General features: G+C 39.7%; 1 protein-coding gene across 2 annotated transcripts in view; it reads right to left on the reverse strand.

Moving 5' to 3' along the window:
• Positions 1–20,936, reverse strand: part of KLF8 (Kruppel like factor 8) — a 256,081-nt gene extending 235,145 nt beyond the window's left edge. For both annotated transcript variants that reach the window (XM_044234518.1, XM_044234516.1), the window contains exon 1: positions 20,729–20,936. The gene's annotated coding sequence lies outside the window, so the exon portion shown is untranslated. The remainder of the gene's footprint in view (positions 1–20,728) is intronic.
• Positions 20,937–21,881: the final 945 nt, after the last annotated feature.

The raw sequence follows: 21,881 nt of genomic DNA on the forward strand, positions 1-21,881 counted from the left end.
TACAAATGGCCAACAACACATGAAAAAAATGCTCCATATAATTTGCCATCAGGGAAATACAAATCAAAACCACAAGAGACCCCCTCACACCAGTCAAAGTGGCTAAAATTAACAAGACAGAAAACAACAAATGTTGACAATGTGGTGAAAGGGAAACATTCTTCTTCTCTTGGTGAGAATGCAACCTGGTACAGCCACTCTTGAAAATAGTATGAGCGTTCCTCAAGAAGTTAAAAATAAAGCCACCCCGTGACCCAACAAGTGCACAAATAATATTTTCACCAAATATACAAATGTAGTGATTCCAAGGGACACCTGTACCTAATGTTCATAGCAGCAATGTCGGCCATAGCCAAACTGTGGAATGAGCCAAGATGTCCATCAACAGATGAATGGATACAGAACACAATGGAATATTACTCAGCCATCAGAAAAGATGAATACTTACCATTTACTTTGTCATGGATAGAATTGGAGGGTATTATGCTGAGCAAAATAAGTCAGTCAGAGAAAGAGAATTATCATATGGTTTTACTCATATGTGGAATATAAGAAACAGTGCAGAGGATCATAGAGGAAATGAGGGAAAACTGAATGGGAACTCAACACAGAGGGAGCAATCCATGATAGACTATTAAGTGTAGGAAACAAACTCAGGGTTGCAGAAAGGGAGGTGAGTGTGGGGATGGGGTAATTGGTTGATGGGCATTAAGGGGGGCATGTGATGTAAGCACTGGGTGTTATATGCAACTGATAAATTATTGAACACTACCTCTGAAACTATTATACTATATGTTGGCTAACTGAATTTAATTTTTTTTAAAAAATAAATATATATATTATAAAACTGCAATTATTAAAACACTATCATTCTGGCACAAATATAGAGGCATAGATAAATGGTACAGAATAGAGCCCAGAAATAAATCCAAGATTATACAGTACAATAATCAATGACATGGATAACAAGAACATACAATGGGAAAAAGGGAGTCTTATCAACAAATGGTGTTGGGAAAACTAGACAGCTACATGCAAAAGTATGAAACTGGACCATTTTCTTACACCATAAACAAAAATAAACTTTAAATGGATTAAAACCTAAATGTGAGACCTGAAGCCATAAAATTCATAGAGGAAAATATAGGCAGTAATTTCTTTGATATTGGCCATAGAAACATTTTTCTAGATATGTCTTCTCAGGCAAAGGAAACAAAAGCAAAAATGAACTATTGGGACTACACTATCATTTGAAAATATCTTCTCACCTTCTATAGGTTGCCTTTTAGTTTTGTTGACTATTTCCTTCGCTGTGCAGAAACTTTTTATCTTAAGTCCTAATAGTTCATTTCTGCTTTGTCCAGCAAAGTAAACAATCAACAAAACAAAAAATCAATCCACCAAATGGAAACAGATATTTGCAAATTATATATCCAATAGGGGTTAATATTTAAAATTTAAAAATTACTCAATTCAACACCAAAAAACAAATAATAGAACTAAAAATGAGCAGAAGACATAAACAGACATTTTTCCAAAACAGATATACAGGTGGCCAACAGAAACATGAAAAGATGTTCAACCCCACTAATCATCAGGAAAATGCAAATCAAAGCCACAATGAGATGTGACCTCACAGCTGTCAGAATGGTGAAAATCAAAACACAAAAAACAAGTGTTGGTGAGGATGTAGTGAAAAACAAACCCTCATACACTGTTAGTGGGCATGCAAGCTGTGAAAAACACTATGGACGTTCCTCAAAAATATAAAAATAAAATTAACAGAGGATCTAGTAATTCCCCCACTGGGCATTAACCCAAATAAAATGGAAACACAAATTTGAAAAGGCACATTCACCCCTATGTTTATTGAAGCATTATTTACAAGAGAAGATATGGAAGCAACCTAAGTATCCATCAACAGATAAATGGGTAAAGAAGCTATAACATATTTATACAACATTACTCAGCCATAAATGTATAAAATCTTGCCATTTACAACATGAATGGATCTATAGGGAATAATGCTAAGTGAGACAAGTCAGTCAGAGAGAGTCAAATACCATATGATGTCACTGGTACGTGGAATCTAAGAACCAAAACAAATGAGCCAAGAGACAAACCAAGAAACAGACTCTTAACTTGTAGAGAATGGATTAATGGTTACCAGAGAGGAGGTGAGTGGGGGGATGGGTTAAATAGCTGATGAGAACTGGGGAGTCCACTTGTGTTGAGTACCAGGTGTTATGTGGAAGTGTTAAGTCACTGTATTGTATATCTGAAGCTAATATTGCACTTATGTTAACATACTAACTAGAATTTAAATAAAAACTTTTTAACAATACAAGAAACAAAGGAGACAAACAAAAAAGACTCTTTAAAAAAACACTTAAATATAGATAACAAACTGATGGTTGCCAGAGGGAGACAGGTGTGGGGTTGGCTGAAATAGGTGAAGGTTATTAAGAGTATATTTATTCTGATGACCACTGAGAAATGTATAGAGTTGTTGAATCATTATATTGTACACCTAAAACTAATATAATACTCTATGTGAACATCTTTGATTTAAATAAACAAATAAATATATATTTTAAAAAGATATATCGAGATGCTAAACACTAGTATCTGTGATTTTTTACCTTATTTGGGAGTAAGTGATCAAGATGGGTATTTAGGGTGGGTTCTAATCTAATATGACTGGTATTCTTATAAAGAACTGGAAAACACCTTGCGAAGAGAGGGAGACCCACATACAGGGAGACAAACATGTAAAGACAGAGGCAGAAGTTAGAATTATGCTGCTGCAAACCAAAATATGTCAGAAGCCAAAAAAAAAAAAAGAATCAGGAAGAATCTTCCCCTAGAGGTTTTTGAGGGAGCAGGGTCCTGCCAACACCTTAACTTCATACGTGTCACTTCCAGAACTATGAGGGAATGAATGTTCTTTGTTTTAAGCCAACCACTTTATGGTGCTTTGTTACAGCAGCAAGAAACTAATATACCTAGCATTCATTTACATGTAGATGTATCTCTGAGTTTGTGTATATCAGGATGGCTATTTCTGAATGAATATGTGTATCTCTTTTTGGGTACCTGTATACATAATCTATATATTGTTGGCCAGGAACATGTGAAAGGATGTGTCTGTCAGGAAGTCTCAAAGTAGGTAGCTAATTCTTCTAAACTCATCAATTCATCCATTCATTCATTCACTCAACAAACATTTCCTAGACAATTTCTATGCACTAGGTACTAGGGGAAGACATGACTAAGACATCCTTAGACTGCTGAGTCTAGTGATTTGAGAGCCCAAATGTAGAAATAACCTTCTTTTATATACTTCTGTTCAATACATCCTGTTATTTCTCTGGTCTTTTTCCCATTCAAAATAAGACATTTAAATTGTAAATAAGTAACTTATAATAAATGGCTATAACATCGGAATCTATTGCTTTCCTAATTTAGGTACTTGAAAGCAGCATAATGTGTCACTTAAAGGCAAGGGCTTTGGTGTCAGATCTGAGTTCAAATCCCAGATGCCAAATGCTAGCAGTGTAACTGTCGGGGACCGCCTCCGGCCGGGAAAGTCCCCACCATTACAAGATGGCACTTGGCTCACTGCCAGCAAAATACTCTGCAAGTAAACAACGAACTTTCTGGTGAAGCTTGCCTAAAGGAGGACATAGTCATTGGCTGTTTCAAATTTAATCAGCATAGTAACAGGACTCTCATTGGCTCTCCCCATTGTTTGGCCCCTTATTGGTCACCTTGCTCGCTGATTGGTCATGCAAACGTATATAAGTGTGTAGACTTGCGGAAATAAAGTGAGAGAAGATACACCAGAACCGGGGCTTCTTGTCGTCCTTGCGGGTCGAGGGTGACAAATGGTGCCGAAACCCGGGAATTGTTAACGAGTAAGTAAACCTTTCAAGGAGAAAAACCGCAGGTAAGCGGGGAAGGAACCACGATTAAAGTGGTGGGAATCTTGTACAAGACCGCAATAAGAAGCGGGCGGCCATAGAGCCGGGATTTTCTTAAGGGACCACAATTAAAGTGGTGGCAATCTTGTACAAGACCGCAATAAGAAGCGGGGCGGCCATAGAGCCGGGATTTTATTCCGCGGTAAAGCGGGGAATAAAGGTCGACTGAAGTATATGTGTGTAAAAAGTCAGTGTGTTAGTTAGTGTCTTTAACGTCCGCGTCTGTTGTCTGTGTGTTCATAATGGGATCTGAAGTATCTAAAGTGCGGTTAGAAGGGTCTTTAAAAGACCTGCTGTAAGCCAATGGAACTCCACTAAAAGCAAAAACTGCTCGGGCCTTTTTGAATACAGTGGAAAAGGCGGCTCCATGGTTCCTAGATGAAGGCTTGCTAAACATACCTCAATGGGACCACCTGTGATCCAGGGTTTGGCCCCTGTAAAACCTATTAATGCCTCGGGGCCATATCAACCTTTGCCATTGAGGACCCGCTGCAACAGGCAAGACATTATCATAAGCTGTTCCATGTGAATGCTTTAACTCTTCGCCTCAAATTTAACATAACAAAAGCACAGGCACGGGACATAGTAGTCTCCTGCAGAAACTGCGTGACTTTACTACCTGCACCGTCCTTGGGGGTTTATCCTAAGGGTCTGTTACCTAGTCATATATGGCAAATGGATGTCACACATGTTTCAGAATTTGGAAAGTTAAGATATGTTCATGTCTCTGTAGATACCTGCTCTGGAATAATTTTCGCCTCAGTGCATACGGGGGAAAAATCCAGAGATGTTATCGCCCATTGCCTATAGGCTTTCGCGGCATGGGGAAAGCCACGCCAGTTAAAGACAGATAATGGTCCAGCCTACACCTCACTACCCTTTAAAGCCTTCCTACAACAACCTGACATTCACTTGATACCCTATAACCCACAAGGAATACCCTATAACCCACAAGGACAGAGTGTTGAGGAGCACGCACATCTTACAATAAAAAATGCGCTTTATAAACAAAAAGGGGGAATAGGGTACACCTTCAGGTCCCCTAAAGATAAGCTCAACACCATTTTCTTTATTTTGAATTTTTTAACGTTGGACAAAACAGGTAAATCAGCTGCAGACAGACATGCAAGTGCTGCTGCTGCTCCCCCTAAGCCTTTAGTACTTTGGAAGGACATCCTCACAGGAAAGTGGAATGGACCAGATCCAGTGTTAGTATGGAGTAGGGGGTCTGTATGTGTTTTTCCACAGGAAAAAGAGGCTCCAATTTGGATCCCAGAGCGGCTGGTGCGTGCAGCCTTGCCTCCGAACACCAGTCGTCATGCTGAAGATGCTGATGATAACTCTGAGGATGCTACACCTCCTGCGGCAGACTCAAGCCAGAGAGCTGTGAGCAGTGGTTAAAGCATGGCTATATCCTTTACCAGTGACTAACTCTTCTCTCATATTCCCTCCTCTCCCTTTGATGCATGGCAGGTCTGTAACTTGTTAGGAGCATGTACAGATATCTCAGCAGTGTCCATGTTAAATGGTGGCAAATTCCTCAACTGCTCTTATAAACAAAATGACTCTGGTACCTTTGAGACAACAATTAATGTGTCTTGTCCCAATAATATTATTTATCAGCCCACTCCCATATGGGTCTCGCCACCTTTCCTTTCCCTCGTAACAAATGCTAGCAAGCTGAATGATACGTTGAATTGCACTAAGAATTGCTATCTTTCCCAGTGCTGGAATGTCACGGCCTTCAAGCTGGCTGTGATTATGTGTATCCCTACCCATGTTCCTATCCCAGTTTTCATTCCAGATGACAAGTTACTGGTGGTGCTATCCAGAAAGAAGAGAGATTTTGGTATCACAGCCGCCATTGTGACAGCATTGGCTATATCTACAGAAGCTGCCACGGCAGCAGCAGTCTCGCTTGCTGCAACTATACCCACTGCGGAAGCTGTGAACACCCTTGCAGAAGGAATGGCAGCAGCCCTTCAAACACACTCAGATCAATGCACATCTACAAGCAGGAATCCTGATAGTCAACCAGAGAGTGGATTTGGTTCAAGAACAAGTGGACATATTGGGGGCCCTATTGGGACTGGGATGTATAGCACCCTTCCCGGCAATTTGTGTAACTCCCATAGCCTATACTAATATGAGTGACTTACAGAATGTCTCCCGACAGCTCTCCCAGTATTTGCAGGGTGCTTGGTCTGACGATTTTCAAAATTTCACACGAGTACGCGTGTGCAACCAGCTTCCCTCCCAGAGCTATTTCAAACATTCAGCAATATGTTCCAGTTTACCAAACAATGGGCTGGCACAATTGGTCTTCTTGTCCTCCTCCTTATTGGCATTCTGCTTCTATTCAGAAAAGTTCGCCAGTGGAGAACACAGCAGCGAGAGCAGAGCCGAGCTATAGTACAAGCCCTTATGTCAATAGAGGCTGGGACATCTCCCCAGATATGGCTAAGCATGCTAGATCGGTAGTCAAAGACGGGTAAGATCAGTAGAGAAACATACCAACCTAAGACAGGACAGAGATCATTGATATCTTGTGTCTGATGACGGGTAAGGATGTTTTCTGCTACTGACGACCTAAGACAGGCACGATCTCTGCCATAAAACAAAAAAGGGGGAGATGTCGGGGACCGCCTCCGGCCGGGAAAGTCCCCGCCATTACAAGATGGCACTTGGCTCACTGCCAGCAAAATACTCTGCAAGTAAACAACGAACTTTCTGGTGAAGCTTGCCTAAAGGAGGACATAGTCATTGGCTGTTTCAAATTTAATCAGCATAGTAACAGGACTCTCATTGGCTCTCCCCATTGTTTGGCCCCTTATTGGTCACCTTGCTCGCTGATTGGTCATGCAAACTTGCGGAAATAAAGTGAGAGAAGATACACCAGAACCGGGGCTTCTTGTCGTCCTTGCGGGTCGAGGGCGACAGTAACTGCTTATTTAGTTAATTTCTCTGATTCTTTATTTCCTCATTTGTAAAAAAAAATAGGGAGGGGAATATTTCATAGGGCTATATTAAGAAAATTCAGAAAAATTATATTTATACTGGGCTAACAGAGTACCAGGCACTCAGAAGCAAGTTCCCTTCTGCCCTTTGAATATGCAAGAAGAAGCTGTTTTGCTTGAATATTTTTGCCACAATAAGAGTACACTTCTTCCAGTTGGCAGAATGGTGCATGGGTCATAAGATCTGAAATACAAATTTGAGATTCCCAAGGTCACTCTCTGTTTAAGCCTACCCAGTTTATGAGGATGCTATTTCCTAGTTTATTTTGAATCAAAACAGGACAAATTTAACATACCATCCCAAATCTACATTTAAAGACAATACAGGCAAAGAATGTATTGCATGGAGCACTGGGTGTTACATGCAAACAATGATGGAACACTACATCAAAAACCAATGATATACTACAATATAGTAACTAACATAACATAATAAAATAAAAATTAAAAAAAATAAAAAACTTTGAAAAAAAGTTGAAGTTACCATTACTAACTCTTAGCTACTGATGGCTACTATTATGCCCATAGCATAGCTGCAAAGGAAAACTGCAACTGTGTAGATTCCAGTGATGCTTAGAGAGTCTTCCCCTGTCCTAGAGTCTCTAACCATCAAATTACATCAAGAAATCTATTAACCTCAAGGCACCCTGAGTTGTAGGTCTGGTAAAACAGTTTGAAGGATTTTTCCATGGAAAGCTTTGAGTTCCATACCTCACATAGTCAGTAAATTGACATTGTCCCCACCCCACATTGGAGATGGAGGACCTCAATCCTCTCCAGACACAGCTGGTATGCTTCAGACCCTGAAGTAAGAGAATACGTTAACTTCATTTACCTCTCACTCACTAACAACTCTGAACATCATTTTCAATTATTTAAATCAGACTCACTGCTCCCTTTTGAATGAATAAAAACTCTATTAATGCAGGAATCTATTGCCTCAGAGCTCTTCAAAGCTTTCATGTGCTACCTATGAAACATTTCCAGCCAAAACAACTTTAAACTATTTTCAAGGAAATTTAAAAATGTAGTAATATTTCAGCAAAACAATGCTGTAGTCAGATCAGACAAAAGCAACATGGAGATCCCCATAGGTTGAGGTGATGTAGAGAAAGCAATTCAACATCAAGGAATTGCTTCAAGAAACAACTGCTGAGGTGTAGGATATAAATACAGCATGGGAAGCAAGAGCTAGGTTTAAGACTAGACTCTACCACTTACTAGTTATACAACTCTGAGAAAATCACATAACATTTTTAAGCCTCAATTTCTAAATCTGTTAAACCAAAACAAAACAAAAAACAATAACAACAAAACATTAGTTTCACTTACTTGTAGAGCATAAGGAATAACATGGAGGACACTAAGAGAAGGAAAGGAAAGTGAATTGGGATAAATCAGAGGGGAAGATGAAACATGAGAGACTGTGGACTCTGAGAAACAAACTGAGGGTTTTGGAAGGGAGGGGCATAGAGGGATAGGTGAGCCTCGTGGTGAGTATTAAAGAAGGCACAGCACGTATTGCATGGAGCACTAGGTGTGATGTATAAACTGAATTTTGGAACACTGAAAAAAATTAATTAAAAGAAAGCATTGAGATTAATAAACTTTGATATTCTTTAGATTTTTCCTACACAATATGTTATCCATCCAGAAGTATCTGCACACCCAGAAACTTATTAGAAATGTAGAATCTCCTCAGGTCCCACCCCCAACTTTCTGACTCAAAATCCGAATTGTGAGAAGATATTTGCAAATGATAGTACAGACAAAAGGTTGATATCCAGGATCTATAATGAACTCCTCAAACTCAACCCACATGAAACAGACAAACACATCAAAAAATGGGCAGAAGATATGAACAGACACTTCTCCAATCAAGACATACAAATGGCTATCAGACACATGAAAAAATGCTCATCATCATTAGCCCTCAGGGAGATTCAAATTAAAACCACATTGAGATATCACCTTACACCAGTTAGAATGGCCAAAATTAACAAAACAGGAAACAACATGTGTTGGAGAGGATGTGGAGAAAGGGGAACCCTCTTACACTGTTGGTGGGAATGCAGGTTAGTGCAGCCTCTTTGGAGAACAGTGTGGAGATCCCTCAAGAAATTAAAAATAGAGCTTCCCTATGACCCTGCAATTGCACTCCTGGGTATTTACCCCGAAGACACAGATGTCATGAAAAGAAGGGCCATCAGTACCCCAATGTTTATAGCAGCAATGGCCACGGTCACCAAACTATGGAAAGAACCAAGATGCCCTTCAACGGATGAATGGATAAGGAAGATGTGGTCCATATACACTATGGAGTATTATGCCTCCATCAGAAAGGATGAATACCCAACTTTTGTAGCAACATGGACAGGACTGGAAGAGATTATGCTGAGTGAAATAAGTCAAGCAGAGAGAGTCAATTATCATATGGTTTCACTTATTTGTGGAGCATAACAAATAGCATGGAGGACATGGGGAGTTAGAGAGGAGAAGGGAGTTGGGGGAAATTGGAAGGGGAGGTGAATCATGAGAGACTATGGACTCTGAAAAACAATCTGTGGGGTTTGAAGTGGTGGGGCAGGTGGGAAGTTGGGGTACCAGGTGGTGGGTATTATAGAGGGCACGGTTTGCATGGAGCCCTGGGTATGGTGAAAAAATAATGAATACTGTTTTTCTGAAAATAAATAAATTGGAAAAATTTTTTTTTTAAATCCGAATCGTAAGAAAATCTGCAGGTGATTTATATATAGTCAAGTTTGAGCAGTGCTGACCTAGGTGAGGTAGAAGAGAAATGAGGGAATTTATATAATTTCATCAGGAAATCAGGAGGCCACAATTGGTGGTAGGTATGAATGGGGGCTTAAGAAGTATAGAATAGTCTTGGATCTATTACTATAGGTTGGATGAGAGAGTGGTGAAGCAGCCAAGATCTCTCCTCAGATATTAAAAAGTCTGTATTTACAGTGAGCCTAATCCAAGTATGTATGTATGTATGTATGTATTTTGAGTATAATTGACACACAATATGTTATACTAGTTTTAGGTGTACAACCTAGTGAATTGACAGGTTTATAAATTATTGTACTTTTTTAAGGGAGAAGGAATGAGAGGGGATAGTGATTATACAAGTACTAACATTTACTGACTGAACATTATATGCTAGGTACATTTTATGTGTTATATAACCATCATAACAATTTTACTACATAGGTATTGACAAGAATTTAGAACAGTGTTTTGCATATAGAAATTGCTCAAAAAAATATTACCTGCTATTGTCATTTGCAATAAATGCTGACTTAACCTGCCAACCGAAGGAGCTAGAGGAAGGAGAGGAAGATCCAAAGTAACAGACCTACTTTATTCATTTTATTGAAACATCACAGAGGGAATGTGAAAGCAAACTAATGTTTGCCCAGATTTCAAATGTTCTAAGTAAAATTCTTCTTTCTAGGAAGTTGTCTGGCTTTGGTTCTGAGTTCTTCCCACTTCACTCTGAACAGTAAAGACTCTAACCCTGGAAATAAGTGACTCTCAGCTTGAGGAAGTTAGGATAATTCTATTTATAAAAGGCAAAGAAAATCCCAAGAAAATGCAGCAGGACCTGGACAGAGAGATTGGATTCCTTTTAAACTAACCCATTCCAGGATCCTGAGAAAAGTTTCATCCAGGACAATTATTTTGGTACTTTTGGGAGTGGGGGAAGCTTCCCTCTCAACGCCTACTAGGACTAGCAATCCGTGCACCCCAAAGCTCTGGGCTGAAAGTGGAATCCTTCAATACCAACTGCCACTTTGGTCAGCAATATCAGGAAAGGAAATTTAAAGCCACTGGAAAAAAAAATCTTTGAAACATGAAGTGTCCCAAGCCTCAACTGGGGACCACAAAATGTGGAAAGTTCCTGTGATTCAAGGGAATCCAAGAAAGGAGAACACAGTAAATCGCTGTCATCCTGTCTAATTCTAAAGCACAGGCATTACATTTGTGAATGAAACTTTTGCTACTTCTCTAGTACTAGACATATTATCAGCTGCTTTACTTTAGACTGCCCCCTTTTTCATATAGGGCTGTTAACTCTTTAAGAATGCACTCACTAGGCTGCACTAACTGGCTTTTAGGCCATTATATAATAATTGATTAGGTGATTTTTAAGCTCCTGGAGGAAGAAAATCCTGTGAGATCCAAAGTGCCAAAAAAAAAAAAAAAAAAAGAAAAGGAATGGTATTCTGGCCATTTTGACCTCAAACTGCTTTGCACAGTAATAGGGAGAGATTTATCACAAGAAAGGACCAGGCCACTAGGGATGCACTGAACCCTGCAAACTCCCAAAATAACTGGACTTAACCGGGCAAGCAGATCAGATAGGTCAGGCTTACAGTACATTGAGAGACCTCCAAGAGAATGCAGGAATCTACCACAAAATCAGTAAGGCCAAAATAATGTTTGGTACAGGGGGAAAATTTGGAAGGGTCTCATCCACATGTAATGATCCCCTTATAACTCCACTCTGAGAACCCAGATATGGAACCTCATCTCTATGGTCAAATAATCTTTGACAAAGCAGGAAAAAATACCCAGTGGAAAAAAGACAGTCTCTTCAATAAATGGTGCTGGAAAAATTGGACAGCTATATACAGAAGAATGAAACACAACCACTCTCTTACACCATACACAAAGATAAACTCAAAATGGATGAAAGACCTCGACGTGAGATAGGAATCCATCAAATCCTAGAGGAGAACATAGGCAGTTACCTCTTCGACATTGGCCATAGCAACTTTATCAAGACATGTCTCCAAAGGCAAAGGAAACAAAAGTGAAAATGAACTTTGGGGACTTCAGCCAGATCAAAAGATTCTGCACAGCAAAGGAAACAGGAGGCAACCCATGGAATGGGTGTTGTGCACAAACGATGAATCTTAAAACACTGCATCAAAAATTAATGATGATAGTCATCATAACATAACACATTAAAAAAAGAAAATAATAATAACTCCTCTCTGATTTAAAAAGGTGTGCTTATATTGCCTGACCCTAGCCTCCTCATAAGAGCTGAATTCTTTATACCAGGCAAACTGACTCAAACCAGGTCTTTCAGTGCTCAGTTTTCTACGCCTTGGGAATTGGAACTAAGAGAGCTAGCCATTGCCTTCCCATATTACCAAACTGTAACATATGAACTCAGGAGATGAAGAATCTATGTCTTGCCCACTGTGTGTTTTAATCTGCTAGGAGAGAAGAAACAATCAGATATGAAGAGGGAAGTAAATATGAGACACATAAAGAAAACCAATTAATGTTCCTAAGAACTCCCCATTTGCAAAACCAGTTCATTCCCAAGATACAGTGACATTTTTCTTGAATTAAAACTAGCTCCAGATGGGTCTCATCCTTTGCAACCAAAGAAAATAAATGAATAAACAAAATGCCTAAACGGGTAGATGCTGCTCAGTTCCTGGTAACTGTCACCATGCAGCAGGATAGGCCTAGTAATGCCATACATTTAAAGTTTTTCAAGAAAGCTGCTCACCTATATTTAACACAAAATCTTCTACATTTCATACACTGGTAATGAAATCAAATTTGGGGAAAAAGATAAAGTATATCTGAGACCCGAATATGGTTTTAGTAAAGCAAGCTACCTGCTTTACCTGGTGTTTTCTTACTTCTTTGGGTTTCCACCTGTTACTGTCTTTTTCATATGCGTCCATATGTGCAGGGCATTATACTGCTAGCAGGGTCCAGAGTTAGTGACCCATTTGGATCTATTTCCTTCTTGGTCTTGCTGACCATGATTAAAACCATGGATTTGGAGGCAAGGTACCCGGGTCCAAATTCCAAGTTCTACCAATTATTAGCAGAATTTCCCCAGTTTCCTTATAGGCATGGTCATAGGTCTGGTGTGCTGTAATTTCTCCATTTATCACTTGGATATAATAAATCCAGTGTTTAGAGTAGTACCTGTCACATTTATTATTGGTGGTGTTGCTTTATCATTACTTATTATTAAATATTGCTTGATTAGCTGAATAGTAGTCATTTTTACCACTGTGGGCTCCCAGAAAGTAATAGGTCTCACAATTTATCACTGATCTGCAATGACTCTTAGAGCTCAATGAATGCTCATGTTTGTGTCTACTTTCTAGCACCAGTAATTCTGATGGCCTATACTGACTGACCCTCAATGTCAAATATGACTCTAGTTTCTCTGTAGCACTGCAAGCAGCTATTTATACAATCCCTAATGTTTTGAATAATGAAGAATGAATATGGGGGGAAATGCTCCTAATTATTGTTTTTCTTTTATTAGAGAGAGAGCACAAGCAGGAGGAGGGGCAGAGGGAGAGGGAGAAGCAGACTCCCTGCTAAGCAAGGAGCCCCGACAGGAGGCTTGATCCCAGGGCCCCAGGATCATGACCTGAGCTGAAGGCAGATGCTTAAGTGACTGAGCCACCCAGGTGCCTGGATTCTGTTTACCTCTTCAGTCTTTTTTCCTGCCACTGGTCCAGAATCTCCTTATGTTTCAGCCATAATGAAACATTCACTATTTTCTAAAGACACCATCTCTCTGGAAGCTCCATGCATTTACATATGAAATTCCTTCAATCTACAATGTCTCCTTTCTTTACTTTCCTACCTTGAAAAATCCTATTTATACTTTATGATTCAAACATCACCTTCTCCAGCAAGTCTTCTCTTACCTCTTCACCCCAGTTACCCCTCATCTTTCCTGTTCATGTTAATAATTTGCTTATTTGTCGGTTTCCCAATTTCTCTTTCCTTGAGTTTATTCAAATATCTTCTGACTTAAGCGTCTTTATTTACAAAATGGGAATAACCCTTTTGTGAGTTTAAATGAGAAGTATGTAAAGGGCTTAGCACAGTCCTTAGCATATAGGAAGTGATCAACAAACACTGGATGTTAGCTAGATCTTTCTCTCTCTCTTTCTCCCATGTGAGCTCCAGGGTAAGGCTGAAGTCTTGCATTTTTGTATTTCTAATCTGTAGCACAGAACTAGCCAAATAGAGGATTCTCAGGGTATGCATGCTGAATGAGTAAATGAGATGAATGAATGAATGCTGTTTCTCCCTTTCAAAATCATCTGCTTTATATAAGTGGAAATGGTTAATATAGAGAGCCAGGTTTAAGTAAGTCAAAGCTGCAGATCACATTCTGCTAGAGCAAAGAGGACCAAAAAAAAAGCACTCTTAACATTTTATACATTTTCTACTCTACTACTGTCCCATCACTGACCAGAAAAAGTGCCCACAGCTCAGGGAGCTATTAGAAAGACCAGTTTTCCAAGAAACAAAATACTGGCCATCTCAGCATCAGGTGACACTAGCTATATAATAACATTCTTTGAGACTTAGGTGTTTCCCTGAGACTCTGTGGAGGAAGAATATTGACATTACTACTTCTCCAGCAGCTGTTATTGTCCTACCTATATTATCATCACTGGCAAGAGTTTGCTAGCCTTATCCCTTCCTTAACCCTTCCTCATCCTCCTTTATCCCACATTATGTAGATGTTCATTACCTGCCTTTGGTTATATGGTTTTTCCTGCTTAAAATACCCTTTCTTGTCTATTCAGGCAATTCAAACCCTTCCTACAATTCAAGGTGCAGTTAGGCTCCACAGAGAAAATAACACTTGATTTGAATATCATGATATGAATAGGAGCTTACCAAAGAGAAGAATGGAGTAGAAGGAAAGGTGGAGGTGGGGTAGTTCATGTTGTAAGAGGAAGAAGGACAATTCTGGAAATTGTTTTTTTCAAGATATTATTTATTTATTTGACAGAGAGAGATCACAAGTAGGCAGAGAGGCAGGCAGAGAGAGAGAGAGAGAGAGAGAGAGAGAGAAGCAGACTCCCTGCTGAGCAGAGAGCCCAAAGCAGGGCTCAATCCCAGGACCCTGAGATCATGACCTGAGCCAAAGGCAGAGGGTTAACCTACTGAGCCACCCAGGCACCCACATTTCTGGAAATTCTAATAGCATAAATGAAGCAGTGTGTTTGTGAAAGACCATGTTATGTTCAAGAAGTAGCAGTATGTTTAATGTGGCTCCTGTGATGAGGAACTCATAGGCAATAAACAGGAACAGTGGCTGATGACAAACTGAAACATCTTACTAAAAGGCAGGGATTTAATCCTATAAGTGATGGGGAATCTTTGAAGGATTCTGAGCATATGACTGGTAAGATAAAAACATATATTTTTAGAAACATCCTAATATATAGACCAGGGTCCTTATTAGGTTGCTAGGAATGGCACAACCAAGTACTAAAAACTGGGTAGCTTAAACAGAAATTTGCTGTCATGGTTCTGGTGGCTAGAGGTCTAAAACCAAGAGGTCAATAGGGTTAATTCCTTCTGAAGGCTATGAGGGAAGAATCTGTTCTAGGTCTCTCTCTTTAATTTTTAGATGGCTTTCTCCCTATACTTCTCAGATCATCTTCCCTCTACTGTGAGTCTTTCTTTGTATACAAATTTCCCCTTTTTATAAAGACACCAGTCATACTGGATCAAGGTCTGTCCTAATGACCTTATTTTAACTTGATTACCTCTGTAAATACCCGTTCCCCAAATACAGTCTCATTCTGTGGTATTAGGAATTAAAATTGAAAAATATTTTGAGGGATGTAATTTCATCTATAACAAAAGCCATAGAGAATGGAGGCAGATAAAATGGCATTAAAAAAGCTATTTTAATAGGCCAGATCATACATGTTGAAAAACTAAGTAAAGGCACTACAAGTTGGGGTGGAGAACATACAAAGATCCAAGAAGCAGAATCTGGAAGGTGAAGAGAAGAAAGAATAGTAGATAACTCAAGACTTCATTGTTTGGTTGATTATGTGACTGACAGGGATAGAAATAGGATATAGAAATAGGATAGGATATATAAACCTTCATATATATGAAGGGTTTGATGATGAACTCAGTTTTAGACATACGAAGGATGAAGTGTCAAGATGTCCACTTAACAGATAAATGGGTAGGTCCAGTCTCATAAAAAACATTCAGCTTGGAGATGCAATTTATCACACAGGCCATCATCAGCATATAAATGACAGTTGAAACTCTTAAGTGGATGAAATTATGCACACACATAAAAGGTTATAGAATGGCTAGAGAAGAGAAAGAAAACAACAGTCAGAGAGGTAGAAATCCAAGATAGATTATTGTCATGGAAGACAAGGAAGGGAAGGTTTTAAAGAATGATGAAATGCACAACTTCTTCAAATGTACTAGAGTCAACTATGTTGAAAACCTAAAAGAAGAGAAAGCAATGGACATGACAATTAGGAGACCTTCAGGTAAATTTAGTAAGAGCAATTTCAGTAATGATTTAAATAGAAACTGAAGAAAAATGGAATAGTAATTTGAGTGAGTGTTGCTAAAGAAAGACTGATTTAGACCAGGGAAAAAATGTGTTTGCAAACTGAAGACAAGGCAGTATAGCACAATAGTCAAAGCATAGACTTTGTAGAACTTGGGTTCAAATCTCAACTCCGCCACTTACTATATGTGTAAATTTGGGCAAGTTGCTTGACTTTTCTGTGTCCCAGTTTCTCTAACTGAAAAATGGGGAAAATAATACTACTTACTTCATAAACTTGTTATGGGCTTTATATATACTGCTACACATAAAGTGTTGAATAGAGGGCCTGGCACAGAGAGGATCCTCAATAAATAGGTGGGGATAGTTGGATGGGTGGTAGAACTAAAGAAGAAAAATAAATCAAGGAAGATAGGAGAGAAAGAAGCTGATGGAACAACTTCTCAGAAGGTATAGAAGAGAATGGTTCCTCTTCCACTTACTAGCTGTGTGCCCTTGGGTATAGCACTTTACTTTTCATTAGTTTTTTTAGGGCCTTAGTTTCTTCATCTGTAAAATGGGAATGGTAATAGTGCCTATCATACTTACTATGAAAATTAAATGAAATCATACATGAAACACACTTCCCCACTGGAAAGAACTTGGGAAGAAGGATAGTGAATAACCTAGGAGAACTCATATGTGCCAACAACACTAAAAGCTTAGAAATTTTCCAAGTCAATAATTTTCACCATTTCATAATAGGATAAACTAGTACTATAAAATCTTGTGATGTTTTCATTAAAAGTTTAAGCATTATTCAAGTGCTAATAAATTTATTATTGTTTTTATTAAAGTACGTGGAAAAGACTTTTAGTATTTAAGTAGTTTCAAATGTGCTTGAAACTATTTTCAGATACTTCTGTTATAAAACAATGGTTAGTATGAAATTAAATTGCATTAGGTGACATAAATTCAGCAATAAGCTTTCTAAGGTTTTTTTAAAGGAGAGTTATACCCAAAGCATTAAAACATAAATCATTTTGTGTTAAGATGAAAATCCATCCTCCTTACTAGAGTAGAATTTTATTTTATTTTTAAGATTTTATTTATTTATTTTACAGACAGAGATCACAAGTAGGCAGAGAGGCAGGTGGGGGTGGGCAGGCTCCCAGCTGAGCAGAGAGCCCTGGGGCTCCATCCCAGGACCCTGGGATCATGACCTGAGCTGAAGGCAGAGGCTTTAACCCACTGAGCCACCCAGGCACACAGAATTTTAGATAATGTAATTGTTAATTATTTATTTTCTTTAAAAATAGCTTCCTGGGATGCCTGGGTGGCTCAGTCAGTGAAGCAGTTGCCTTCAGCTCAGGTCATTATCTCAGGGTCCTGAGATGGAGCCCCACATAGGGCTCCCTGCTCTTTAGGGAGTCTGCTTCTCCCTCTCCCTCTGCTGCTCCCCCTGCTTGTGCTCTCTCACTCATGCTCTCTCTCGCTCTCTCTCTCAAATAAATAAATAAATAAATAAAATCTTTTTTAAAATGGCTTCCTAAATCAAATAAAAGTCAATGTCTTTACAAGGTCCTGTAAAATCTGACCCTCTCTGTCTTTCTGTCTCTCTGACCTCATGTCCTACCACTCTCGTCTCCATTCCAGTGACATGGGCCTTCTTGCTATTTCTTGAACACAGCAAGACTTTGCAAATTCTATTTCCTCTGTCTAGAACACTCTTTGCTCAGGTATTCTCATGGCTGATTCTCTCACTTCATTCAGATATATTCATAAATACCACCATATAAAAGAAGCTTTTGTTGACTGCTCTATATCAAAGAGCTTTCCCCAACTCCAGGTGCTTTATATCCTTTCTCCTACCATATCCCAGTACAACAAAGACCTTTATTGTTTGTCTTTCACCTTCACCTACACACCCTCTTTAGAATATAATCTCCAAGAGTGCAGAGCTTTGTTTTGTTTACTGCTATATATCCCCAGAGTTTTGTGCACTGATGGCACTCAGTAAATTCTCAGTATTTGTTGAAATTAATTAATTAATTAATTAATATCACAACACAATGTATTTTTGTGTTGATATCTTTGTCTATCACAGCTCCCTATCCCTGAAGCTTGAGCAACAACTAGGAAGGAACTCAGACCAAAGTAAATGTAGAGAAAAAGTGTTTGAGTCTAGCCTAGCCCCCAGATCCATGCATTTATTCCACAAGAGGAGTTGGGAGTCAAAAATCCTGTTAGTAAAATACAGAGAAAAGAGAGCATGAAAAGTGCATGCAATTATCTCTCATAAAACTTTTTTGCCTCCACATAGACAGAAGTTCTCCACAAACCGAAGAAGCAGAACAAATGACACCAAACAATTTAAAATTGCTCTGAAGAAGACACTTGAAGCCCTTGGAGAAGTATCTCTATTGCTTGCCTGTAGTACTTGTTGGTGGGTTCACAAAACTTTCATTATCCTAGGAAGAGAATAGCCATATTTCAGGAATGATATTTTATGACAGCTAAGAACTGCCTAGTTCCCATATCCTGCAACTGGAAACTCAACCAAAGAAAAACAAACCAATATTAACACAAAGTGACAATCAAATGTTAAAAAGGAAGTACAACAGTTCTTAACATATTCCATGCATACCAAATGTAGGAAACTGGCTATGGAATCAACACATAGTTCCATCTCTATCTTGCATGCAAGGGTGTTGATAGCAGACTTCAGTGGGTATGACATGTACAAGTGGCTCTTGGCCCTGGGACAAGACTGTATTCCCACTGATTAAAGTTACTAGGAGAGTTCCAGCTTAATTCATGTTTCTTGTGTTTTAAGTAAGCCATAGGCCAGGGACTTTAGGGAGAAAGAATCCAGTGGACTCAACAATACTAGCTATTCAGAATAAGGTCATTTTGAGGTTTGGAAAACCAATTGAGGAAAAAGGGCATGGAATAATGTGCTTTAGCTAAATGTTGCCTAGAAACCTAGAACTGATACTTGCCGTTGGTGGGAATTAACACTAGGGATGCAATAAAACCTAGCACATTAAAGAAGAGAGGGGTTCTGTGCCTTGCATTTAATACCAGAGACAGCTGAACTGGTAAATTGCAGAGTACTGGGAGCCATGGCATTCCACTGACCAAACAGAAACTTTCAGGATGAAAGACAAGCCCTAAAATCTAAACAACATGTTTTCATTTCTTTGAACTATGGGATATCATAAGACTCCATCCAGTCCTGCTACTTTCTCGAAGCAGAAATGTGAGAGAGACAAACATGGAAGAGATGTCACTGGTCTGTATGAGGCTTTCTAACAAATCACCATACAAGTTATTCTATTTAACAGCAGAAGGGAGATAGTGAAGCCCTCTTCCCCAACACAATCTTCCTTGACTGGACATGAAAATGGTAATGACAGATCACCCAAGGTAGCCTTAACTTCCCTATTGAAGTATCCAGCCTCTCTCTCTTTGCATATTATTTTGACTTGAGTTCCTATCTTTTCCAGCTGGATCTCCCAGTTACTTGGGCTTGGACATATTGATGTCTATTACTAATTTCTATATCCTAGGAAGAAAACCTGGCCACCAATCTGTTAAGAAAGGAGTCAGTGACACCATTCTACATGGTCTTGACATATTATAGACACCACTCAGCAGCAGGAACAGCCACAGGCAATAAATTTGGCATTGAATAAATATTTGTAGAATGAATAAATTTTTTCAAGACATCTGCACAGCCATGTAACCTTCAGGAAACAGAATATTTGCCTTCAGCTAAAACTACAGATCCAATTGACTCTGCAGCTAACTAATGTGCAACTTGGCAACATTACCCAAGGTGTACCTCCTAAGAATAAACTGAGCATTAGAACCACCTCTGGAGGCTAGTGTGAGAAAGAAAAAGCTATTCTCGCCACACAAATTCCCCTAAGACATGTAGTGACATAGTAAGGTGAGTAAATGCCATCCTTCTCCAAATTGAATTTCCAGTAGAGATTTCCTACAGTGCAAGTGGTGCATTGTCCCTTTAAGAAGCCAGGCAAGATGGAGCCCTCCCAGCTTGCGGCAAGAGGCTTTAAGTAATATGATAGGGATGCTGCAGAGTGACACAAAGAAAATGCCTGGAGGGGGTAAATCGAGGCTCTAATGACGGAAGGAGAAATCAAGGCTTTATTAAACTTTTAGCGCCTATCCCGTGGGTGGCAGTTCCCCTAGGCCCCAAGGCACCACCCCTCCTCCCTTCCCCTCCCCTTACCCCAACCTACTCTGCTCCACCCTCTGAATCCTCATTGAAAGTCTCCGTAAGAAGGCTCCTTCGCAACACAGCGGGAGACCCCAGTGAGGCTGGCAAAAGTAAGGAGAGGGAGTGGGTAGGAAAAACAAAAGGGACTTACTTTGGGATTCTGCACCTCCGAAGGCATCTTCTGCTCCCCGCGGTGGGCCAGGGCCGATGGGGCGGGGTCGGGGTTGAGGGGTGCACTCAGAGTCCTCACTTCCTAGCACCACAAACCTCGGTCAGTGGAGAGTTAGGGAGAATGGGCACCGACTAGGGCCGGTGTTTACTCGATTTTAATTATCTCAAAAGGAGACAGAAGGGTTTGAGAGAGTCGACCGGGGGACACGAGTGGAGGTGAGCTCTAAAATCCTCCTTTCTTTTCTTTCTTTCTTTCTTTTTTTTTTTTTTTTTCTAGGTTCCCGCCCGACATTAGCAACGTCAGGGGCAATGGTTTTCTTTTTCCTTCCTTTTGGTTTCTCCCAGCTGCCAGTTCTAAACCCCACCCAGCGGCTCCACCCTATCCACTGCTACACATTCTGTCAATCACCAGCCCCTTTAAAGCTGCATCGCACAACTTGGGTTTTTGTCTCTATTTGGCGGACACAGAATCACTGGGCTTCTTGCCTTTCCAACAACACCTCTGATCTTTCTGCTGAGTTTATGAAGCTGAGGTTAGTTGCTAGTAGCTGCTTCCCCTCCCCCTCTGCCTCAAGCTTGCGCAGTAGGCTCCACACAAACTTCTTCTGGGCTGACCATAGGATACCCCATCTCTCTCTCTCTCTTTTTTTTTTTAATTTATTTTTTAAAAATATTTATTTATTTTCAGCATAACAGTATTCATTGTTTTTGCATCACACCCAGTGCTCTATGCAATTCGTGCCCTCTCTAATACCCACCACCTGTTTCCTCCAACCTCCCACCCCCCCACCCCCCCCTTCAAAACCTTCAGATTGTTTTTCAGAGTCCATAGTCTCTCATGGTTCACCTCCCCTTCCAATTTACCCCAACTCCCTTCTCTCTAACTCCCCTTGTCCTCCATGCTATTTGTTATGGTCCACAAAGAAGTGAAACCATATAATTGACTCACTCTGCTTGACTTATTTCACTCAGCATAATCTCTTCCAGTCCCTTCCATGTTGCTACAAAAGTTGGGTATTCATCCTTTCTGATGGAGGCAACGGACGAATGGATAAGGAAGATGTGGTCCATATACACTATGGAGTATTATACCCCATCTCTTTGTAGTAAAAAGTGGTTCCTTAGGCTGCCAA

The sequence above is a fragment of the Neovison vison genome, chromosome X (genome assembly GCF_020171115.1).
Source record: "Neovison vison isolate M4711 chromosome X, ASM_NN_V1, whole genome shotgun sequence".
NCBI lineage: Eukaryota > Metazoa > Chordata > Mammalia > Carnivora > Mustelidae > Neogale > Neogale vison.